Source organism: Pseudorca crassidens, chromosome 10 (genome assembly GCF_039906515.1).
Source record: "Pseudorca crassidens isolate mPseCra1 chromosome 10, mPseCra1.hap1, whole genome shotgun sequence".
In the NCBI taxonomy this organism is placed as follows: Eukaryota; Metazoa; Chordata; class Mammalia; order Artiodactyla; family Delphinidae; genus Pseudorca; species Pseudorca crassidens.
In genome coordinates this window covers 45282549-45307272 of record NC_090305.1, presented here as the reverse complement: position 1 = coordinate 45307272, position 24724 = coordinate 45282549, and the positions used below count along the sequence as shown (strand labels likewise).

At 40.2% G+C, this 24724-nt stretch overlaps 1 long non-coding RNA gene and 1 other non-coding gene across 2 annotated transcripts; one reads left to right on the top strand and one right to left on the bottom strand.

Annotated features, from left to right (window-relative positions):
- Nucleotides 1-123: 123 nt before the first annotated feature.
- Nucleotides 124-10443, bottom strand: LOC137233063 (uncharacterized). The gene is made up of 4 exons (XR_010947277.1): nt 10269-10443; nt 8402-8455; nt 4385-4450; nt 124-322 (listed from the first exon to the last, which is right to left on the bottom strand). It is a non-coding gene; the product is annotated as an uncharacterized lncRNA (long non-coding RNA).
- Nucleotides 10444-22596: 12153 nt separating this feature from the next.
- Nucleotides 22597-22728, top strand: LOC137233190 (small Cajal body-specific RNA 20). The gene has a single exon (XR_010947356.1). It is a non-coding gene; the product is annotated as a small Cajal body-specific RNA 20 (non-coding RNA).
- Nucleotides 22729-24724: the final 1996 nt, after the last annotated feature.

Genomic DNA, 24724 nt, shown 5'->3' with positions numbered 1-24724 from the left:
ATATTTTTTCCAGGCTATATGTCCTTCAACTGTATTCATAATAAACACCTTTCTCAAATAGAAGTTTTAAATTTATGTCAATTCAAATGTGACATTTTCTTTTATTTCTTTTTATTCCTCACAATTATAGAAACATCACACTGTATCATACATATTAAAAGAAATTTCAATACTTTTTAGGTTTTAGAAACCCATCCAGGAAATATTCTTGTGTGATAAGAAGCAAATATTGGGACTTCCCTCGTGGTCCAGTAGTTAAGACTCCACAATTCCACTGCAGGGGGCACAGGTTCAATCCCTGGTCAGGGGACTAAGATCCCACCTGCCATGCAGCACAGCCAAAAAAAAAAAAAAATAGAAGCAAATATTAAAGTTTTTTTTTAACCAATGTTAATTTCTCCAACATTATTAATTGTCCATGCTTCCATCATTGACTTGAAATCATATATATATATATATATAAAATATATGAGTGTGAGTATCTGTGTGTGATATAAATTTTTTTATTCTACTCCTCTAACTTATTTGCCTTTTCCTAAGCCAATACCATGCTGTTTTGATTAGCATGACTTTATAATATGTTTTGATATCTGGTGGGATAAAACAACAATCAAAAGAGGAGCCTCCTTTCAAAACTCTCTGGCTATTATTGTACACATCCAGATGAATTTTGAATTCATTATTTTGTCAAGGTGCTCCCCAAAGGGATTTTATTTTCTTATTTTCCAAACACACAAACACTTTCCTTAACCAAATTGGTGCTTAAAGGATACTTTATGATTCACTTAGAAGTCCTGAAAATTGAGTTCTAGGGAAGAAATAAAACATAACAACAAAACACCTATCACAATCACTTTTCTTTCAAATGCTTAACAAACATGATCTCATTTCTTCCTTTTAACAACCCTGCTAGGGATGTTTTGTTAAACTTATTTTAACAGTGAAGAAACTGAAGTTTAAGAAGCTTCGTCAGCCAAGAGTCTACCTAGCTGGAAAGGGGGTAAAGCAGGGATTATAACTGACTCTCACACTAGATCACTTAACCCCTTTAGTTTTGCTTATTTCTAGAGCAATGGTTCCCAAGGTGCTGGACCAGCAGCATCAGGATCACCTGGGAATTTATTGGAAATGCAAATTCCCTGGCCCCACCCCAGGTCACCAAATTGGAAACTTTGGGGATAGAAGTCCAGCAATCTGAGTTATCAAAGCCATCCAGGTGTTCTGATGCAGGTAAAGTTTGAGAACCACTGGTCTGGAATCTAAAGGCTGAGGAGTCATTAAGACGGTACAAGAAATATTTTGTGGGGGAAAAAATAGAAAGAACAGCATTCATTGAAATGATCAGGAATACTACAGACATTCCAGTTATTTATTCAATAACTATTGTGTTGGTGACAACAATCACTACATGGCTCAGAGGATAAAAAGTTTTTAAAAAGTGCTTAGTAAAGGGGTCCCTTATGCTTTTCAGGTCAACAAAACTGAGAAACCATTGAACTGGAGCATATAAACATCTAAGACACATCATCCCAGTTCTGAGATCATAATCAAGAAATACATTAGTCGCCCTTGGCTGAGACACAAATGCCTGTCCATGTGAATTTTATCTCCTCCAGAGACCAGATCATAAACAGGTGTGAAACCTGAATGAGGAAGGAGTTTGGGAGAACACGGAGAGATAACAGAAAATAAGGGGAGTCTGTCGAGAAAGGCCAACGTAAGGCAGCGGGTAAGGCAGCGGTGCAGCCGGAAGGCCAGGAGGAGTTGGGGGTCGGGGGTAGGGTGAAGGCCACCTAGATGCATAAGGAGAGGACCAGCCGCAGCACCATCTGGGTGGTAAGCGGAGCCGTATGCCCTATGCATTCAGGGCCTTCTGCAGCCACCTCTGTGATTTAAAAGGGAAAACAAATAACTTTTTAATTATTATTTTTGCATTGGATCCATTTGCAAAAATATACAATTTGGCCAAAGTCTCATTTAGTGAAATGAACGTATGGAACCAGCTGGATTTGCCCACGCAAAGAGGACTCAGTGGGTTCAGGTGTCCAGCCTCTCTGTAAGAATTGCCTATTAATTAATTAAGTGAGTAAAGATAATCAGCCTTTCGGTTGGGTATCCTGACAGGATGAGGGATCAGTTCTTGGGGATGACTGTCCCCAAAAGGCACATGCTTGGATCGAATACGTTTAAAATATTCCCCAGGTCTTTTATTCAGTCGTGAGGTGACTGCTTGGCTTAGAAAAATTTAGCACACAAGATTTTCAAAATTACCCTGCGAACCGGAAGACTGTCACTGTAGCATATCCTCACCACCTTCTTGGAATTTAAAGCAGCATTTTCAAGGTTTATTATTTGTATTGGTTTTAATAGGATTCTTTTATGAACCAGTTTAATGAGGAGTATTCAATTATTGCTTCCTGAAGCCACTTCTGTAATATCAGATTCCATGCTGTGCGGCCTCTTTCAGTAAAAGTGTGTGTGAACTGAATGGAAAATAAAAGAACTATTAAATAGCCATTCCTTTACTGCATCAAGCTTTCTGCCTGCCAATTTCGGTGAATGGTGGATATCTGCAAACATTCCATGCTTCTAGCTTGGTAAAGAAAATGTATTTAAATCTTAAAACCTGTATGATGTGACACATCAGATAAGGATTTTTTCAGACTGAGACCTTCTCTATTTCCTTTGACAAATCAAAAAAGACTGGGTGGAAGATTTCTAAACCCACAGGATGATTAATTAGAGATGCCCCAGGCAAACCTCAAGAATCCAAAACCAAACATGCACACTTAATATATAAACTTCAATCTGGAGTTTTAAATGGGACCTAATACCTTGGAGCATGTGCCCCAAGGCAAGGCTCAGAGACTACTAAAGAAATGTGACTGATACCCCAAAAGGAAGAATTCCAAATTGTTAATCCACTTTTAATCACCAATCAAAAGAACCTTTGCAAATGCTTGATAAAACAAACCAGCACACAGTTTCAGCTGAAAGTGTTACTTGCCTTTTATGTATATTTAATTACAGCTATGAAAGCTCTCAAGAGCTCATGTACACAGTAGATAATATTTCATTTTTAGGAATGATGACTGGGAATGTTCAAGCCCAGTTTAGGAGGTTTTAGAATCAGGCCGTCACTGACATAATGGTTATAATGACCAGGGCAGGGAGAACACATTTATCCTCCCTGATTACCAACGTGTAATACTCAAACTTTGAGCATGTGTGTAGATGAAGATGAAGGAGTATTAATCCTTTGTCACTCAAACATTTGATACTTGATACTAGACAACATCATGTATGATGTGAAGGGCACCTCACAAAAGAGCTTCATTAACTGCCATGGAGGCCTGCCTTTAGCATCTCGGTCTCACACAGATTAGCATCATACTGTGAGACAATGATGTGGAACAGAAGTTATAGGAACAATAACACTTCCTTTGGACAAAGACTGCACAGGAATCATGTCTGCACTAGATGTACTTATGTGAATAAATTATTATGAGTTCTGAAAAGGTAAAGCAGTATGTATCTGCCAGCATCAAGAAGTAGCTTGTCTCAGGGAACTGTATTCAATATCCTGAGATAAAGCATAATGGAAAAGAATATTTTTTTTAATGTATATATATATATATATATATATATATGTATGTATAACTGAATCACTTTGCTGTACAGCAGAAATTAACACAACATCCTAAATCAACTAGACTTCAATCAAAAAAAGAAGCAGCTTGTGGTGAATGAAGAGAGGGAGTGAGGCAGTTTGACACCCCCCTCCCCCTTCAGGACCCACCCCCACATGCCCCACCCATTCTGTGATTTTAACAGCTGCCATTTTCCCAACCTTAGGCAAAGCCCTGTGCAGATGTAACCTCAAGACAACTCTCCCAGCCTACTCACCTCCTTCCAACTAGACCACCACCCTCCTCCTACAAAGAACTTCTGGCTCTGGTATCATATAAATGGTAAATACTATTGGGGTTTTTGCTATTATTATTGTCATTATGATCATTATTGTAATTGTTCCCAGGTGAGTTGAGGAATCTCAGAACTTCCTGTGGCAATTTTCTCCCTCCTACTGAGCTGAAGATTATGCCATGTTTTTATTCATCACCAAAGGGAGCACTGGTGTGGGGATATTTTACTAAAATATTTTTCATAACAGCCTGACGATTTGGTTAATATGATTATTCTACTTAATTGAAGTGGGGGAAAAACAGAGGCAAAAGATGCCATGTACGCCCCTAAAGTTAACATCGTTAGAATTTACATGCCCTGACTTTCTCACTAGTAGTCAAGCCAGTTATAAACTAACAAACACTGCCATCCAAGGAAGTGTTTGTCCTGGGGTAAGGCAAATTAATATAGATAAATTTACCTTATTAGTTCACAGAACACTGCACCTTAGCCCTCATTCATCAGCTGTTAGACAGTCCTATTGCTGCTGAAAAATCAAAACAGGAAGAGAAATGTCCCATCATCAAGAATGTGGACCAATTTAACCAGTCTTTATTGAGTACATAACAGTAAAAATGTACCATGCCCAGAGACTTACAAGATTTTCAAAGGTAAACAAAGCTTGCCCCTAACGTTAAAGACCCTGCTGATTGCTCATAGAACCTGTTGATACCTGGTACAAACACCACTTCCAGTACCAGGGTATGGGATCCTTATAATCCACTCCTCAGCCTCCAGGACACTGATCTTTGTCAAATTTTAATCCTTGAGCTCAGCTTTTTCTTTCCTCACTTTGTCCAGCAACAACAGGAGCAACCAGCCAATCTCACTCTACTCATTAGTTTGCCAAAAACGTTGGAAAGTGTCATATACACAGTCACCTAGAGCCTTGCTTCTTAGAAGCAGTTGGTTAGGAGGATTTAATGATGATAGTTTTCATATCTCTCCTGCTAGATCAAGGCACGGACCACCAGTGATCTCTTTACTACCAGAAAGTCATTAGCGTCTTTAAAACTGATCAGAGCAGAGAGCCAATTTTCAGAACCAATTCAGAAAATTCATCCTTAAAATCCTGTTTCTCTAGAAGCACTCTGAGTACCAAAATTTGTATTAGTCGAGATTCTCCAGAGAAACAGAAACAATAGGAGATAATACATGGTTGGATGGATAGATAGATGTACAGATATATACATAGGCAGATAGATAGATAATAAGGAATTGGATCATGTGATTATGGAAACTGACAAGTCCCAAGAACTGCAGTCAGGGAGCTGGAGCCCTGGGAGAGCCAATGGTTTAATTCTAGTCCAAGTCAAAAGGCCTCAGATCCAGGAAACACAATGGTTCCAGTCCAAGTCTGAGTCTGAAGGCAGGAGGGGACCAGTGTCTCAGCTCCAAGACCGTCAGCCATAGTGAACAAATTCTCTCTTACTCCACCTTTGTTCTATTTAGGCCTTCAAGGGATTGGATGAGGCTCACCCACATTGGGGAAAGTCATCTATTACATTACTAAGTCTACCAACACAAATGTTAATCTTATCCAGAAACACCCTTACAAACACACTCAAGATAATGTTTAACCAGGTATCTGGGTACCGGGCCTTGTTGACACATAAAATTAACTATCACAAAACTTTTAGGTTAATCCAGGTTAGCTTAGAGTTTACCAATTCTGCCATCTCTGTGTTTTATTCTCTGAAGATGAGCATAGCAGAAAGTCCCCAAATGTTAATATTACAAAAAAAAGGTTTTAGGTTGAATTAAAATCAGGTCAAGCAATAATTCTAAATGCCAAATACGCAATATGCAGTGTCAGAAGCCAACACTGCCTCTGTGCTGATAAAATTATATAACAGTAAAAAATACAGTGGCATTTTCCCTTTAACCTGAAGTTTTATACCATCTCTGTTCAATTAAATATCTAGTCAAATAACACTCTGAAATGGCATCAGGATGTGCCTCTCCCAGGGAGATTGTGCCGTCCAGTTTTACTGCAAACAGGTCTTTTCTTTACTTCACCTTCTCTGACAGCTGATTCTCTTCTTCACCATTCTAGAGGCTCCTTGAATACCTTACTCAATTTTAATCACCTTTAAATTTCCAGTATCCTAAACAGAGATTGGCATACACTAAATGGAAAATTAAATAGCTTCACAACTCTTATGTATATAAAGTATGTATGTGTATAATTATACACACATATATACATATATATAATTAAAATAGTTTTTACCTGTGAAATGTAACATTTGTCTTAGCCTTTACAAAAATGTCTTATATGTAGTTTTAGATTATACACTGCCTTGTAATTGACTTCCCAATCATTTTTAAGGATTTTGTGTCTCTCGCACAAGTTAGTTAACTTCTTCAAATGTCAAGGATCTTCTCTTCTTTTGAATCATGTTTATGAGCTAAAACTGTAACTGCTCAAGAAAAGCTGATGAGTCATACACCTTTGTATTCTTGCTTGAATAAATGAAAGAAAAAATGACTGCCAAGCCCTCTGACATACCTATTGCACCTGAACTTCTAAAAGGAAGTGGGGAGGGCATCTCATGATTAGCAATAAAGAAGTTGCTCCACATTAAAAAGCTGAAAAATTCATCTGTTCTTTTCCTAATTTTACATTTTAGAACAATGTAAATAACAGTGTTCTTGGAAATGGTATTCTTAAAAATACTGCATCACTCAAATCAACTCTCAGTTATTCAGAAACTCATTATTCAAGGGTTTTAACCCAAGAATTCAATGTTTATCCAAGTGGTCTTTCACTAAAGGTGATCAAATACAAGGTCCCTAGGAAGATGCCACCCTTCTATCCTTCTTGAAAAAAAATATTTTAAGACAAACAGAGAGAAGAAGTATAATTAACAGCTCAAGAAGAGGAAAGCCAGCATAAAAGAATAGGCAGTGAACATGGAGACCAATTAAAATATGGTATCTAAATAATTGTAAATCTGGTTATAAAACTAGAGACAAATGTCAAAACGAGGTTTCTTAGTGAAAGAAGTCTTAATAATAATATAGACCTAAATTCCAAGATTTTATAAACAAAAGCTGAGAGATGATGAGGGAAAAATGGAAATCCTCTTAAAAGTTTTTACCATTAAATCATTTTGACAAGTATAGAACGTGTTATGATACTTTAGAAAAAACTTAAAATAATCACTTATAAGATGAAAAGCAAGATATATAACTTCCAAAACATTGAAAAAGATTAAAGTAAAGAAATAGTTCATTTATTCACTTATCAGATATCTTTTGAGCATCCACTCTTTGCTGGCACTGCTCTGGTTTGTGGGTTTACAGTAGGACTTTGCAATCAAGAGAACAAGGTGTAGGTAATGTCTCTCAAATTGGGTCTAAAAATGATTTAGAAAAAAATATGCTATTTTTAAGAAGTAGTCATTAAACAAAAGACTTAAGAAGCTAAAGGCTAAAAAGTTAATGAAAAGACCTACCAGATCCTGAGGGAGGAAGCTTCAGCCCTTCATCCCACTGGGCGGTGGGCTCCCTGGACACCCCAGACCTGACATCTCCCTGGGCGTCTCCCTCAGTCACAATGATCTACTCAGCACCTCTCAGGGGTGGGGTACCTTCCCTCGGAAATGGACCTTTGTTTGTCACAGTGATGGGGGGCTACCCTTGACATCCGGTGAGTGGAGCTAACACAGTGAACAAACTTCCTGCATTCCACACGACTTTAGAATATTCTACTAGGCATCACGTAAGTAAATCCATCTTTTTCAAATTTATTATTATCCAAGCCTAATTATATCTTATCTATGAAAACAAATTTTTTTTGAAGGATTTTCATATAAAAAACCTCTGTCAATCAAAGGAAGTGGTATTTTGTTTTGTTCAGAATTTTACCAAAAGTTGTTTACTGTGTGGGAGTATCATGTTGTCAGTGGCAGCTCAGCTACCAGAATGTGAGTTACCATCCAACACTCCTGAATCAGTCTGCATGTGTAACTGGCGCATTCATGGAGGTTGGATGTTTGGGTACAAACATCTGACCACTTTATTTTACCTTCTAGGTACTTATAAGTTCACACCTTAAAATTCTTATTAACTTACTATATATATGTATTTCCTTTTATTTCTCTTTTGTCTCCCAGTTAGAAACATTATATATATTTTTTATTATATACATAAGTAAATTATATACATATAAGTAATGTGGTTATTAGAAGGGAGGCTGGGAAAAGTGGTCTTCAGCTGGCTGACCTTGGTGGGGAGGCTGCACAGTGATGCTCCGGCAGCAGGCTCGGCCTCAAACTACAAACCAGGTAACATGGTGCCAGATAACCCATGATGATCTTGCTGTGATTAGGGATTTTCTTTTCAAATTTGGTTAATCTAGAATTGATATTAATATCTCCTTCCCATTTTACATATAACAGGAATTGACTCTTAGAAATATTAAGTAACTTACCACTCAGCACACAGCCAGTAAGTAGGAGCATTTGAATTTTCATCTTCCCGACCCCTGTGGAGATGATGGGAAAAGACGTGGCAGAGGAGCCCTGGTGCCCTGCCAGGCATCAACAGTGACTGATGGTGTAGTCTTGAGAAGGTCAGTTCTCCTACAATTATAATAAGTGAGTGTTCTCTACAAGGGTTTCAGGACAAAGTTACAGACAACGGAAATTTGGAGAATGTAAGTAGCATGTCCTTTGAGATTATCAAGTTGGCCACAGAAGCAAATTTCTAAGTGATGGGCCACTGGCAACAGAAGCAAAAGAATTTCTTGAACCACCGAAATTTTTTTTGTAATTGGATGAATATCTCAGTAAATTTTATTTTTTGGTTGCCAATAATAGAAACCCACTTAATCCAGTGAACAAAAAGGGCAAAGTGTTATGAGGACCTTGAGGAGTGTCATGGATCGAAGGCCTGCTGTTGGCCTCACAAAGGACTGAGACCAGGAGGAGGAAAGCATCAGAGGCCAAGACAAGTGCTCTCCTGACCTCACTCTCACACTCCCCATCTGTGTGGTCTCAGCTCTTTACCTCTCAGCTTGTTGGCTTAACTTTCCTCTTTCTCTGAAAATCAGTATGACTCAGAATGGCCACCCCACAATGGAAGCTTCTGTTAAGGAATCTGTGTCACCTCAGGCAAGACAATTGAAGAATTGTCTTCAATTCTGGAACCTCATTTCTAGAGCCTGATTCCAAATTCCCAAAGAAACACAAAACTGACCCGGCTCAGTTGGAGGTTTACCCCTAGTCCAGTCAGCTGTGGCCAAAGGGGAAGAGTTGTGTGCAAACACTGTGGGGGGAGGGGCGGTCACAGTGAAGCTCTCAGGGGAGAAGGCAGTGAACTGGGCAGATGCCCTAAAATGCCTCTCCTAGGGTGGAGTTTGTATTTAAAGACTATAAGGTCAGAGAATAAGTCAAGCTTATGTTCATTTTAATGAAGAAATTAATGAAACAGAATTTTTTTCAAAACTCAGGAATTAAAACTTGCCCTTAGTTCCCTTTTCTTTAAAAAAAAAAAAAATGGCCACATTACGCAGTGGTTAAGAATCTGCCTACCAGTGCAGGGGACACAAGTTCGAGCCCTGATCCAGGAAGATCCCATATGAGGCGGAGCAACTAAGCCCGTGCACCACAACTACTGAGCCTGCACTCTAGAGCCCGCGAGCCACAACTGCTGAAGCCCATGCACCTAGACCCCGTGCTTCATAACAAAGAGAAGGCACTGTAATGAGACGCCAGTGCACCACAACAAAGAGTAGCCCCCGCTTGCCGCAACTAGAGAAAACCCACGCCCAGCAATGAAGACCCAACACAGCCAAAAATAAATAAATAAATAAATAAGTAAATAAACTTATTAAAAAAAAAAAAAGGCCACATTATAATCTGCAACCCCAGAGCTAAGAAGGCTATAGAGGAAAGTGTGGGGTCCATATTGAGTTTTTTTTCCACAAGTGAAAAAAATCTTATTTATTTATTTATTTTAAATTTTTTAAAGTGTAGGGTCCATATTGATTTTTAACATCCGCACAATTTCTCCTTCATTTAAGGAAAGCTGGCATGTAATTAAAGGAAAATCCCCAAGACCATTTCCAGAAAGCTCAGGATAAATCAAAAAAGGAAAAATAATTCTGCATCTCTTTTTCTACTCTTTGACTCCTTTTTTTAACGAGTAATCAGCTGATTTCAGCTAACAAATATTTTGCAGTATTGTGTCTAGAAATAGCAATAAAGAGGAGCTTTCCAAAACAAGAGACGTCTCAGGCTCTGAAAGATATTTCCTACAGAATTTATTAGTTTCTGATGAGTATGTTAGACTGTTACCTTGACACTGACTCTGGGATGTTGTGCCAGATGCGAAGACCATCAGGTCCCCTGTCCACAGGTGTTAGCTGAGGATAATCAGATGATGGCTGGGAATTGAAATGTAGTCCATAGCATGGGAGAAGGCTCCGCCCTCAGTATCCACAGGTGCTTTCACTCCCTCAAAGAGTCGGTAGGGTTTCTGAAATGAGATATAACTACCAACTTTTGCCTACATTTGTGAAAGCTGGGGAAACACTTTAGTAGCTAAACTGATATGTCCTCCATGGAGGTAGGACCAGAAAATTGTGTGGAATAACACGGCACTTTACGTTAGCCTCAGTCCTCTGCACAATCATTATATTAAACAAGTAAGATGCCTCAGGTGCAACAGAAAGCAACTTTATTCTTTTCCCCCACTGCCCATTTAAGCCTGCTCTAAAGGGCTGATTATTTTCTTTTTCTGCCCCTATAAACACATAAACACTTGAGAAATTCCAAGGACTTTTCTCTTTACTAGTCTATAAATTCATATATATGAATAATATAATATAATGTGATATAATATAATATAATATAATATGTATGTATATACCCTAATAAGAATAAACTTACGACTTCATTTAGAGTTAAAGTTTTTCTCCTCCTCTGCCTCCTACGCTTGTTGGCAGTTTGTCCTGCTTTGGGCTGGCAGCTGCATTGGGAAGTTGTGTCACCATCTTCTCTTGCCCCACCTGTCACTTCTCCTCCCAGCCACCGCCTCTACCTCCTCCAGGTCATGGTACTGTAAGTTTGGTGCTGTCTGGGCTGGGCAGATGTTGAGGACCGGGCTTTTCTCTCATAGCACACTTTGTAGATTCTCTGAAGCCCTTTGCACCCCACCATCCCTGGAACTCTCTTGAAGTTCCCTTGGCACGGTGGAAGCTGACCGCTCCTCACTTTCCCTCAGCATCTATGTAATCGAGGGGACACCTCAGCGTTCTGCACTCGTGACTCTCTTGGGCAATATCCAAGACACCCCTCTTACGTCTCCTCCATGCTGACTGCATCCAGCCCACAGGAATCACTCCTGCATCCTTAGCCAGATGGACTCTGGAAGAGCGAGTTCAGTAGGCTGGTCAGTTACACTCCCAATTTCTGAGAAGTTTCCTGCCACTGCATTCCCCCTCTCCTCTCCACAGTCACAGCCAGATAGCCCAGAAGACACTTGTCAGGACCAAGCAGACATCAGCTGTAAGGGAAGCATGCCCAGCCCTCCTCGGGTCCCACTGAACAGAGATCATCCTCGATGACTGCCTCCTGCCCCACTTCGCCAGGGAAAGGGAGACCGAACACACGAGAGCCCTCCCCAAAAAATCATCCTCAAGACTCCAGCTCAACCCTTCCACACCCTGGGTGGGAGAGAGGAGCCAACAGCTGTCTGATGGGATTTTGAAGACCTCCTTGGAAGTCTGTTACAGTGGTTGAATATCTCACTCTCAGAACGGGGGAAGCTTGAGGCTGCAGCTGAAAGTGAAATTGAGATGATTTCATTTCAAACTGTGTTGCCTGCAGGAACACAGACAACATGGATCATCTCTCTTCCATGGGAAATGGGCCTTTGAAAGGACCCTCAAGTCTCTTTCAAGTTTTCAGGTACTTTGCATCCATTGTGATATTTTAAATTCCTCTAGGAAGGATGGGTACTAGATGAGGCTCCCAAAGAAGTAACTTGTTCAAAGTTCTAGAAAGTTCTTCTGACACAAATCCAGCACCCAACCATCAGCTGAGAAAATTCTGAAGCAGAATTGCCTGGTCAAATGGAATTCAAAGCCCAGTTATTGAAGAATACACTGCCACCCTACCTACCAAACTACGGAGGGTCGCTGAGAAAACAACCACCTCCCTGATCTACTGAGTCCTATTGGGATGTTTAGGTATGTGTATTTTGGAAAAAGCTTTCCGGGTGATACAGTTTCTGATGTATACCCCTTCTCCTACTTCCCTCTAACTTCTATCCTCTCTTCCTTCCCATCTCCACAGCCTTCCCAAGAAACACCACCCTAGTAAGTTTGAGAAAAATGGTGCCAGTGAATTAAGACAGTTAACAAAACACTCCTTGAGATAAAACAGTGTTTGCAACTCAGAAACAACTACTTCTTTGGACACACAGCCCACAGTCACCTGCTAATCTCCATACGGGCTCCGTAGCTGTGTCTCGTGGGCTCTAGAGTGCAGGTTCAGTTGTTGTGGCACATGGGCTTAGTTGCTCCACAGCATGTGGGATCTCCCCAGACCAGGGCTTGAACCCATATCCCCTGCATTAGCAGGAGGGTTCTTTACCACTGTGCCACCAGGGAAGTCCCTGAACTTTCTTATTGAAGTATAGTTGATTTACAATGCTATATTAGTTTCAAGTGTACAACATAGTGATTCAATATTTTTATAGATTATACACCATTCAAAGTTATTACAAAATGTTGGCTATATTCCTTGTGCTCTACATTACATTCTTCTGTCATATTTATTTTATACTTAGTAGTTTGTACCTCTTAATCCCCTGTCCCTATCCTGCACCTCCACCCACCCTTCTCCCCAGTGGTACCACTAGTTTCTTCTCTGTATCTATGAATCTGTTTCTATTGTCTTATATTCATTCATTTGTTGTATTTTGTAGATTCTACATACAAGTGAAAACATACAGTGTCAGTATTTGTCTTTCTCTGTCTGACTTATTTCACTAAGCATGATATTCTTCAGGTCCATATATGTTTTTGCAAATGGCAAAATTTCATTTTGGGGGGGCTAATCTTCCGTATATATATCTTCTTTATCCATTTATCTGTTGATGGACACTTAGGTTGCTTCCATATCTTGGCTACTGTGAATAACACTGCAATGAACATTGAGGTACACATATTTTTTTTAATCAGTGTTTTCATTTTCTTTGGATAGATACCCAGGAGTAGTATTGCTGGATCATAGAGTAGTCCTATTTTTCATTTTTTTCAGGAACCTCCATACTCTTTTCCATAGTAGCTGAGCCAGTTTACATTCCCACCAACAGTGTAGGAAGGTTCGATTTTCTCCACATCTTTCCCAATATTTGGATTTGCATTTCCCTGATGATTAGTGATGTTGAGCATCTTTTCATGTGTCTGTTGTTTATTTGTATGTATTCTTTAGAAAAATGTCTATTCAGGTCTTCTGCCCATTTTTTAATTGGGTTGTTTCATTTTTTTTGATATAGAGTTGTATGAGCTGTTATATGTTTTAGATATTAACCCCTTATCAGACGTATCATTTGCAAATATTTTTCTCCCATTCAGTAGGTTGTGTTTTGGTTTTGGTTTGTTTTGTCGATGGTTTCCTTCACTATGCAAAAGCTTTTAAGTTTAATTAGGTCCTATTTGTTTATTGTTGCTTTTATTTCCCTTGCTTGAGGAGACAGATCCAAAAAATATTGCTAAGACTTATGTCAAAGAGTGTACTGCTTATGTTTTTCTCTAGGAGTTTTATGGTTTCCAGTCTTTAGTCCATTTTTAGTTTATTTTTGTATATGATATGAGAAAATGTTCTAATTTCATTCTTTTACATGTAGCTGTCCAGTTTTCCCAGTGCCACTTATTGAAGAGACTATTTTTCCCCCACTGTATATTCCTTTGTCATAGATTAATTGACCATATGTGCATGGGTTTATTTCTGCACTCTCTACCCTGTTCCATTGATCTATGTAACTATGAAGCACTTCTTAAAAGTATTAGATAAACTAAATCAAAGATAAAGAGGTAGCCACCTGTGACCTTTCTCATCTTTATATTTAATTTCCTTTTTTTTCTTTCAATTTTTCCTGTCAAGTTTCAGCATTAAAAATGATTGAAGAGGGGCTTCCCTGGTGGCGCAGTGGTTGAGAGTCCGCCTGCCAATGCAGGGGACACGGGTTCGTGCCCCGATCCGGGAAAATCCCACATGCCGCGGAGCGGCTGGGCCCGTGAGCCATGGCCACTGAGCCTGCGCGTCCGGAGCCTGTGCTCCGCAACGGGAGAGGCCACAACAGTGAGAGGCCCGCGTACCGCAAAAAAAAAAAAAAGATTGAAGAAAGCAATTCTAGGAAATAATTTCAGTGTAAACAATTTTATCTGACTTAAGAATTATTTAACATAAATCTTAGTCAGAATATTCAGAACACGTGGTCATTTAAAGCAGAAGACCCAGAGAAAGAATAAGAAAGGGCAATTTTTAAATTTTGTGTTTGTACAGTAGAGAGTATATCAAGTTGTGGAAGGAGAAAGGTAAAAGGGAATCATGCCTGTGATTATGCATTAAATATAGAAGATATGTGAGAATTTAGTACCTGGAAATGGGATGCTGCCCTAACAAAAATGTAAAATATATGCATTAACTTTGGGACTGGGCAACAGGCAGAAGCTCAAAGGTCCTGGGGAGACACTTGGTGGGGATTTGAAGGAGACGAGGAAGGTACTATTATGTAGTGGTGGAAAGTCTGGCAAGGCTGACCCCTGTGGTTATATGGAAAATAGAAAGGATGCCTAAAGAAATCAGAGATCTGCTGGGAAGATGGCTAGGCAGAATGTGCAAGCTGCCAACTTGCTTCCAGATTCTTTTGTCAATATACTAGAGAAGATAGATGAACTTTTAAAAGAATTATTAAGTTTTCAAGCAAAATATAGAGAAAATATGAGGAATCCAGGACTTGCTTGGTTTGAAAATAAAAATTGTTTCATATCCGTAGTCTCTCCCAGCAAAATATTCTCAAGAAAAGATTCAAGGCAAAGATCAAACCCAGGGTGTCATCAGTAAAGCATGATTTCAGGGTAAAGATTTCAAGGTATGGCTGTATGACCTCTTGTTAAGACCTCATAAATATTTAAGAGTGTACGTAGTAGAACTTCTAAGAATCTTAAGGGTTTGCTACATAGACCTTCTCAGTTAAGCAACAGGGCTTTTTAGAATCTTATGGGCCTATCCCCTAGTGGCCTCACAGGAAGCCAGAGATAGAGAAGGGCCCAAGAAAGGAAATACTGGTGTGGCTTTTGTCTAAAGAAGTTTATTATAAATTGATACCTAAGAAAACCAAAAACTTTATAAAAGAATTTTACCAGCATGGACTTAAAAGAACAGAGACAGTTCGAAAGGAAAAGATATCTTACGATCCCAACCTACTATGGACAAGAAGTAGTTTGAGAAAACCACTCAGCTTCCAACATGGGTTACATAGAAAAGGAAGGATAATGTTGGCAGAACCAAAAGCCCAGAGAGTAAAGCCAAGAGCTGTGGAAAAGACTTCCCAGGGAGCAGGCCTGTGCCATAATCAAACTGGCAACATGTGGTTGCCCGATTTTAGAATTGCAATGGACTAATGACAGCTATGTGCCTCCTGTTCCTTTTTGAACGGGAGTGTCTATTGAGGTGACCCTGTCTCTGAGCCACCATTGTGTACTGGGCATTCACGGGTCTTCAGATAGAAAATAACTACACTTAAGGAGCCTCCTCTGTACCTGCTCTAATTTAGAAGATGAGCTCTTAGATTTTGAGCTGATAGCACCAGTTGGCCAGATGGTCAATATTCCAGGTTTGCAGGCCATGAGGGCTCAGTCACAACTGCTCATCACTACAGTGGTAGCCTGAAAGCTGACACAGACCAGACAATATACAAATTAACAGACATGGCTATGTTCCAATAAAATCTTATTTAGGAAAATAGCAGCGAGCCAAAATTTGCCAACCTCTGATGTCATGGGATGAGACTTTGTGATCTTAGATAGGAGTATTTTGCATATGAGAGGATCATAAATAATTTGTGACCCAAGGGAGCAGATTAAAGATAGCCACAAGTTCTTTGCCACGCCCCCCTGAGAATCTGGGCAGACTCTGCTTTGACAGCAGAAGTGACATTGTGCATTTCCTCACCCCCTACACTGGCAGTTTCCACTCATGCCTCCGGGAATTTCCTCTTGGAGCCCTGAGCCACCATGTAAGGATGGCATACACATACACATACACACACACACCAGTATTAGAAACAGTTTAGGGATTATGAGATATCTAAGTTTGTAGTTTGCTCTTGTTTTATGTTTCATGATTTATTACATTTTTAAAGTTTTTAAAAATATGCCTGTAGTTTTTTTCCTTGACAGGAAAAAAAAAAGCAATTGAGAGGCAAATCTGTATTCAAATAAAGAGGAATGACATGTTCAAAATGACCCTTAGGAGAGAACAGCTATTTCTGCTGCTCCAAGAGAAAGGACGTGTAGGAAAGCTGACCAGGAGCTCTCTCAGGGCCCAGAGAGAAAGTGAGTAGGATCCGGCTGTGAAAATGGAGGAAAAGAGGCAGGTATTTTTTAATGTTACCTAAGAATAGAAGCTTGCTCTTCTCACCTTCTGCATTTACATTCATAGAGATGGGAAAAGGTCACAAGAATTGTACCCAACAGCAGCAAGACTGTGTCTCCATTTTTCTGCTTCTATTCTCAGTTTAAGGAAAGGGATCAGTGAATATAAGAACAGGAACATTTCTGCACTCTATCAGACTCATGGGGACAATATTTTTGTTTTGGGTTTTTTCCGACTGGGTTCCTTTAACCGTCTTTAAACCTGGAGTGCCTGAAAAGGTAGGCGCTCTTGATTCACTACAGCCCCCACGGCCACCCCCACTTAGCCTTTGCTTTCAAACACAGATGCCAAACTGGAATATTTTTTACAGACATTAATTAATTCTGCCACATATCAAAGGTCACAGGCTGCCTTGTAATAGACCTTTTAGGGACATATTATTTGCCCCTAAGGTGATTTATTTTGGCAAGGGAGGCAAACCATTTTCTTTAGCAAAATGTCCTGGCAATCTGTACTATATTCTTTTTTTTTTTCTTTTCTTTTCTTTCTTTTCTTTTTTTGCGGTACGCGGGCCTCTCACTGTTGTGGCCTCTCCCGTTGCGGAGCACAGGCTCTGGGCACGCAGGCTCAGCGGCCATGGCTCACAGACCCAGCCGCTCCACGGCATGTGGGATCTTACCGGTCTGGGGCACGAACCCGTGTCCTCTGCATCGGCAGGCAGACTCTCAACTGCTGCGCCACCAGGGAAGCCCTGTACTATATTCTAATAAGCCATCTAGGACACTTGTCAAATAAGTCATTTACATTCTGAGACATAACTTTTAAAGGCAAATATTTGACCTAATTTACAGGTTTAATTTACAGGTCAAATTTAGAAATTTGACCCAATTTCTAAAATATTGTATCTCTTTTTTATTCTCAATTTGCCCTCACACCCGATAAATGAATAATCTGTACAACAGGTGGCTTATTGATGTGCCCCGGAAGTCTAAATTCCTGCTTTGATTCTCCAGAAAGAGAGAGATGAGCTATCTTAATGAAAGACAATGGAACACATAAGAGAAACTAATGAGAAGAACACAATGATGCCCCCAAGGTGCCTAATACATTGTGAATTCCATTATAAATAAAATCTGATATTTTTATTTTCTTATCAGATGCACCTTCTAAGATTGTCTTTCATTCTTGCTGCAGGAAATTCTTTACTGACACTGAATTGGAGAAATGATTATTTTCCCCAAATGATGGCTTTGTGTTTCTGGAAAGATGACTTTCAACATGCAAATTGGATGCATCAGAAATCATTCTGATGCAAGACTAGAACTACACTACTCTTTACTATTTCATAATGAGTCTGCTGCCCAAAGGAAAACATAAAACTCAACAAAGCTGGAGAAAGACAGTAACCTCTCTAAACAGCTTAGAAATTCCTCCCTGCCCGATGAATTGCTTTTATTAAAGATGGGGTTTTCTTTCCAGTTTTGAATAGATGTTTCTGAAAACAGATGAAAGGTGAGCAGGCAAAAGGAAAGAAGTCTATCAACTTGTAACCACAGTGGTATCCAGACTCAAACAACAAAGTGGAAACAATAAACCAGGAAAGATGCTATTGACATAATAATGGTAGCAAGTAATTACATAGTGCTTACTGGTACCAGGAACTACTGTAAACCCTTTATGTATAGCAACTCATTTAATTTTCACAAGAGTAATTCTAATTTCCATCTTATTGATGAAGAAATTGAGCCACAAAAAGGTTAAGTAAGCTGTCTGAGTGGTAGTGAAACAGAAAGGAAGGGGGCAGGGCACAACCTTTAAAAGAATGGCATATCTATAGGACAGGACAAAAACTTGTTAGAACCAACTAGGTACAAGATGATGGAAGATTTGAATTCCGGTGGACCTTGAGCCTCCTTATGTGCTCATTGTAATATATTAGCATATAAGTGACACACCCACCACTGCCAGGACAGTTCTGAGGCCAACCATAAAAGGTCAAAAAGTGGGCAGGGACTTCCCTGGTGGTGCAGTGGTTAAGAATCCGCCTGCCAATGCAGGGGACATGGGTTTGATCCCTGGTCTAGGAAGATCCCTCATGCTGTGGAGCAACTAAGCCCCTGCACCACAACTACTGAGCCTGCACTCTAGAGCCTGTGAGCCACACCTACTGAGCCTGTGTGCCACAACTACTGAAGCCCACACACCTAGAGCCCATGCTCTGCAATAAGAGAAGCCACCGCAATGAGAAGCATGTGCACCGCAATGAAGAGTAGCCCCTGTTGGCCGCAACTACAGAAAAGCTGCATGCAGCAACAAAGACCAAACACAGCCAAAATTTAAATAAATAAAATAAATAAATTTATTTTAAAAAGTGGGTGGTGGCCCAATTCCTAGAAATCTCTGCCCCTTCCCCAAAATAGTTGGAATAATCCTCTCACTTATTGCCTATGAAATTACCCAGCCTATAAAAACTAACAACCCCATATTTTGTGGCCTCTCACCTTCTGAGATGGCCTGTACTCTGTCTATGGAGTGTGTTTCTCTCTAAGTAAATCCACTTCTTACCTTTCACTTTCTCTCTCACTGAATTGTTTTTGTGATGAGACATAAAGAACCTGAGCTTCATTAAGTCCTGAGAACAGGTGTGTGATTGCAATTAAAGACAGTGTGTGGGCTTCCCTGGTGGTACAGTGGTGAGAGTCTGCCTGCTGATGCAGGGGATGCAGGTTCATGCCCCGGTTCGGGAAGATCCCACATGCCGCGGAGCAGCTGGGCCCGTGAGCCATGGCCGCTGAGCCTGTGTGTCCGGAGCCTGTGCTCCACAACGGGAGAGGCCACAACAGTGAGAGGCCCGCATACTGCAAAAAAAAAAAAGACAGTGTGTTTCTTCTATATACTAACAATGAAAAATCAGAAAGAGAAATTAAGGAAACAATCCCATTCACCATTGCAACAAAAAGAATAAAACACCTAAGAATAAACCTACCTAAGGAGGTAAAAGAGTACTCAGAAAACTATGACACTGTTGAAAGAACTCAAAGATAACACAAACAGATGGAGAGATATACCATGTTCTTGGATTGGAAGAATCAATATTGTGAAAATGACTATACTACCCAAAGCAATCTACAGATTCAATGCAATCCCTATCAAATAACAAATGGCATTCTTCACTCTTCACAGAACTAGAACTAAAAAGCTTAAAATTTGTATGGAGACACAAAAGACCCCAAATAGCCAAAGCAATCTTAAGGAAAAAAAAAGAAAATGGAGCTGGAGAAATCAGACTCCCTGACTTCAGACTATACTACAAAGCTACAGTAATCAAGACAATATGGTACTGGCACAAAAACAGAAATATATATCAATGGAACAGGATAGAAAGCCCAGAGATAAACCCACACACCTATGGTCAACTAATCTATGACAAAGGAGGCAAGGATATACAATGGAGAAAAGACCATCTCTTCAATAAGTGGTGTTGGGGAAACTGGACAGCCACAAGTAAAAGAATGAAATTAGAACATTCCCTAACACCATACACAAAAATAAACTCAAAATGGATTAGAGACCTAAATGTAAGACTGGACACTATAAAACTCTTAGAGGAAAACATAGGAAGAACACTCTTTGACATAAACCACAGCAAGATCTTTTTTGATCTACTTTCTAGAGTAATGGAAATAAAAACAAAAATAAACAAATGGGACCTAATGAAACTTCAAAGCTTTTGCACAGCAAAGGAAACCATAAAACAAGACCAAAAGACAACCCTCAGAATGGGAGAAAAATATTTGCAAATGAATCAACAAAGGATTAATCTCCAAAATATACAAACAGCTCATACAGCTCAATATCAAAAAAACAAACAACCCAATCAAAAAATGGGCAGAAGACCAAAATAGACATTTCTCCAAAGAAGACATATGGATGGCCAAGAGGCACATGAAAAGATGCTCAACATCATTAGTTATTAGAGAAATGCAAACAAAAACTACAATGAGGTATCACCTCACACCAGTCAGAACGCTCATCATCAAAAGATCTACAAACAATAAATGCTGGAGAGGGTGTAGAGAAAAGGGAACTCTTTTGCACTGTTGGTGGGAATGTAAACTGATACAGCCACTATGGAGAACAGTATGGAGTTTTCTTAAAAAACTAAAAATAGAATTACCATATGACTCAGCAATCCCACTACTGGGCATATACCCAGAGAAAACCATAACTCAAAAAGACACATGCACCCCAATGTTCATTGCAACACTATTTACAATAGCCAGGTCATGGAAGCAACCTAAATGCCCATCGACAGATGAATGGATAAAGAAGATGTGGTACATATACACAATGGAATATTACCCAGCCATAGAAAGGAACAAAATGGGGTCATTTATAGAGACATGGCTAGACCTAGAGACTGTCATACAGAGTGAAGTAAGTCAGAAAGAGGAAAACAAATATCATATGTTAATGCATGTATGTGGAATCTAGAAAAATGGTACAGATGAAACTATTTGCAAGGCAGAAATAGAGACACAGATGTAGAGAACATATGGACACCAAGGGGGAAAAGGAGGGGTGGGATGAATTGGAAGATTAGGATTGACGTATATACACTAATATGTATAAAATAGATAACTAGTGAAAACCTGCTGTATAGCACAGGGAACTCCACATCACTGTACAGTAGAAACTAACACAAGATTGTAAAACAACTATACCCCAATTAAAAAAAAAAAGGACAGTGTGTTTAGGCTGGGTTCGAGTCCCACCCTGTGGGTTCAAGTCCCAATATGGGTTTAAACTGTGTTCGAGTTCCATGTGAGCTGCACTGTTTCAGCAGAGTCAGGATTAAACACAGACACCTCTGGTTCCAGGTCCAGTTTTAGACAACTAGAGAAGTCCTATGGGTCTGAAAGAAATTGCTGAACGGTTTTCTCTAGACAGCAAGGCTAGAGGGAGAGACAGTAGAGACTGCATCCTTCCTCATCTCTACAAAACTCTTCATGGTTTCTTATAGGAGTGAAAAAAATGTTTCCCAGCATAAGGTGGTGTCAGGAATGATAAAAACAGCAACACTGACTAAAGCTCCGTAAATCATCCTCCAGGAATTCCATAAGAAGGCACGACAATGGTCTGGTTTCAACCATCCCTCCTACTACTTTAATAGTTGCTTCAGTGGGTATATTCAAGTTTTTACTGCAAAATTAGGTTTACAGACAATTTGGGGGTTGGGGGGGAAACCAACAAAGAATATTCCTGTGTTTCAGTGGTAAATGTTTTTGGTTGATGCAGAAATTTTCATTGTTGGAAGTCAGTGGGGAACCCATGATAGTTATTCAATATCCAGCAGGTCTGCTGAGTTATATAAAAGCTGTAAGTCATCAGGCAAACTAAATGTACCAAGTTGCATAGTACAGCTGGAGGATTTGTCAATATCATGAATTTAGAAAGATATCTGCCAGAATAGATTTATTTTTCATGGCTAAATAGAAATCACAACTGACTTCGAGAGGAATCTTTTCACATGGCAAATAGGATTTCATTTGTTTCAAATTACTATTTTTCTGGGAAGGAGGGATATGAAATCTGATGATGTATTGTTGGAAATAATGTTTAATTCATTTTATTTTTAAAAATTCAACCACTTATTTCTCTGCCTTAAGCCAACTTTATTATAGAATTTTAGAACTTCTTGGAGTGAATAGGGATTATTCATTCACCCAAGGCATTTTCATTGAACCTCTACTATGGTTCAGGCACAGTTCTAGGGGCTGGAGTCCCATCTCCATTTTAGAGATGAGGAAAAGACAGCCAGAGAAAGGAAGTGCCAGCTCAAGGTGGCAGGGCCAGGACTGACACAGAGATCTCATTTCTCCTCTCCCAACTCTTTCTCACAAGGGTGACGCTGCTAGTACTGTGTGAGACCCGGAGCCTTCGATAAGACCCTTTCCTCCAAAAATTGTTTAATGTAATTGCAGAGACAAACGCACATTAAAAGTAAAGCAATAAGTGCCTCTCTCCCATAGAGCTGTGGGAGGTCCCTTTTCTCCTCAGCCAGGACTAGAGGCCAAGATCACCCCTTGAGGATCGTTGTCAGGGTTGCCACGAGCTGGGCAGCCTTGTTTTCCTACCTCAAACATTTGTAGTCGCTGGGAGCCCCAACTTTGTCTTACCAAGCGTACTGACCCCACAGCCAGATTAGGGCCTTAAGTGGCAGCAGTGGGCACAGGGTCTATGGCTTTCCTTGGATAGGCTCTTGTGAGCCAATCCTGGCCTGGGTCACCCCAAAAGTAGCTTGGCGCCTGCCTGCCCCACAGATGTCACCAGGAAGAGGGTGTCCAGAATGGGGACTTCTGTTGTGGAAGGGGCATCTGAGGCCACCTGACTCGGGGGAAGCTCCCACTTTTCCCTGCCCGGATTAACCTGGGTGCCATTCAGGCCACTCAGTCCACCTGCTCACAGCCGTGTCTCCTGCACAGGGTCATGTACAGGATGGCAAGGTGGGGGTGGTGAGGAAGAGCCAAGAGTCAGTGCTGGAGAAGAATGAGCACCGCTGGTGGCAGGGCAAGGAGGTCCGACCTGACACTCAGTACACCAGCCGCAAGCTCAAGTCCCACTTCTGAGCAGATGGCCACATCCAGAAGGACAGCTCAGGGACCACACAGTTGTGAGCTGTGCCATCCAGCCCAGGCACTTGCTTCTGGAGAGTTTTCTATATTGAAGTGCCTACTTTATCAGCTGACAAAAATAGTGTTTTAGAAAAGGTCTAAACAGCTTTGAAGTTCTAAAAGTATTTTCTTCACTGAAAAAAGTTCTGAGAGCATCTTATTTTGTTCTAAAAGCAATAAAACACTTTCTGTGGGGGGGAAAAAAAAAGTAAAGCAATAGTACCAGAGTTAAGCACCAGGCAAGGTAATAATATTGAGATGAATGATTGTCTTAGCAGAAGTTGACATCACTTATTCTACCCATTCCTTCTGAAGCCTCCTCCCTCAGTGGGGAGGAGAACTTAGGTCCATTGAGCACCTACTCTGGGCCTGGGACCATGCCAGACACATCACTTATATGGTAGTTTTGTTCTCACAAGGATATTACTCTCAGCTTACATTTAGAAAAGAGACTACAAGAAATCATTTTTTCCATGATCATCGTGGTGGTAAGTACCAAACTGAGATTCAGCCTGTGGCTCTCTGATAGCCTGGCCCAAGCCCTTCCACCACAGGACGCTGCCTCCCTTTACACTGCACAGGACCTAGCTCGAGGTTCCCTTCCCCAGTCATAGCAGACAGGTGAGACAGAGGCTACACAGAGGCTGGGAAGTGGCAGCTGCTCTGTGTTGCATCCTTGGCTTCCCCAGGAACCCAGGCCATGTGGGGAGCAGTGCCGGGTGTTCCTAGGGCAGCACTGTCCATCTCCAGGACATTTATGCCCAAGGCAAAAGTGAGATTTTGTATTTGCCATAATTTGGATTATTGTTCAGAAATATTCAGTCTCTTCCCCTACTTCTAGGGAGGTGTAGGGGGATGTTCAGTTTAATTAATGTTCAGCTTGGTCATGTGACTCACCTTGGTCAATTTTCATTGTTAGCAGAGTTGATATTAGCACATTTAACACAATTAGAGATCTCAAGGGTGCTCAGCTGTTTGGGGTTGTTCTTTCTGGCTTCCATCATCACCCTGAAAAGAATATAGTGCATTTAGGAGGTGAGAGACACATGGACCTCCTAATGTGTAGCCAAGATCAAGATTAAACCATGTTATTTTGAGCTATTGAGATCTGGGGTAGTTATTATGCAGCCAAAGCTGAATTGACTCACTATTCTAGACCAACAATCTCACTGAGATTTACCCCAGAAAACTTCCCTTTAATTCCAAGCCATTTTGTGAAACTAGATTTTCCATTGTAGGTTGATAGTCTGAGGCTCTGGGCCACTATCCTCAGATACTAACCTTGCCACAGAGGTTATTTAAAATAAACATTAGATAGATAGATGATAGATAGATAGATAGACACAATAATAAAGTTAGAGGTGAAGTGGTAGTGGATTTTGTGTAGATGTATGTGTGTGTAATTTTAACAAAAACTACAGCATCTATACAAATAACATCTGCCTTGTTTTTCTGAATAATGTACTTTTT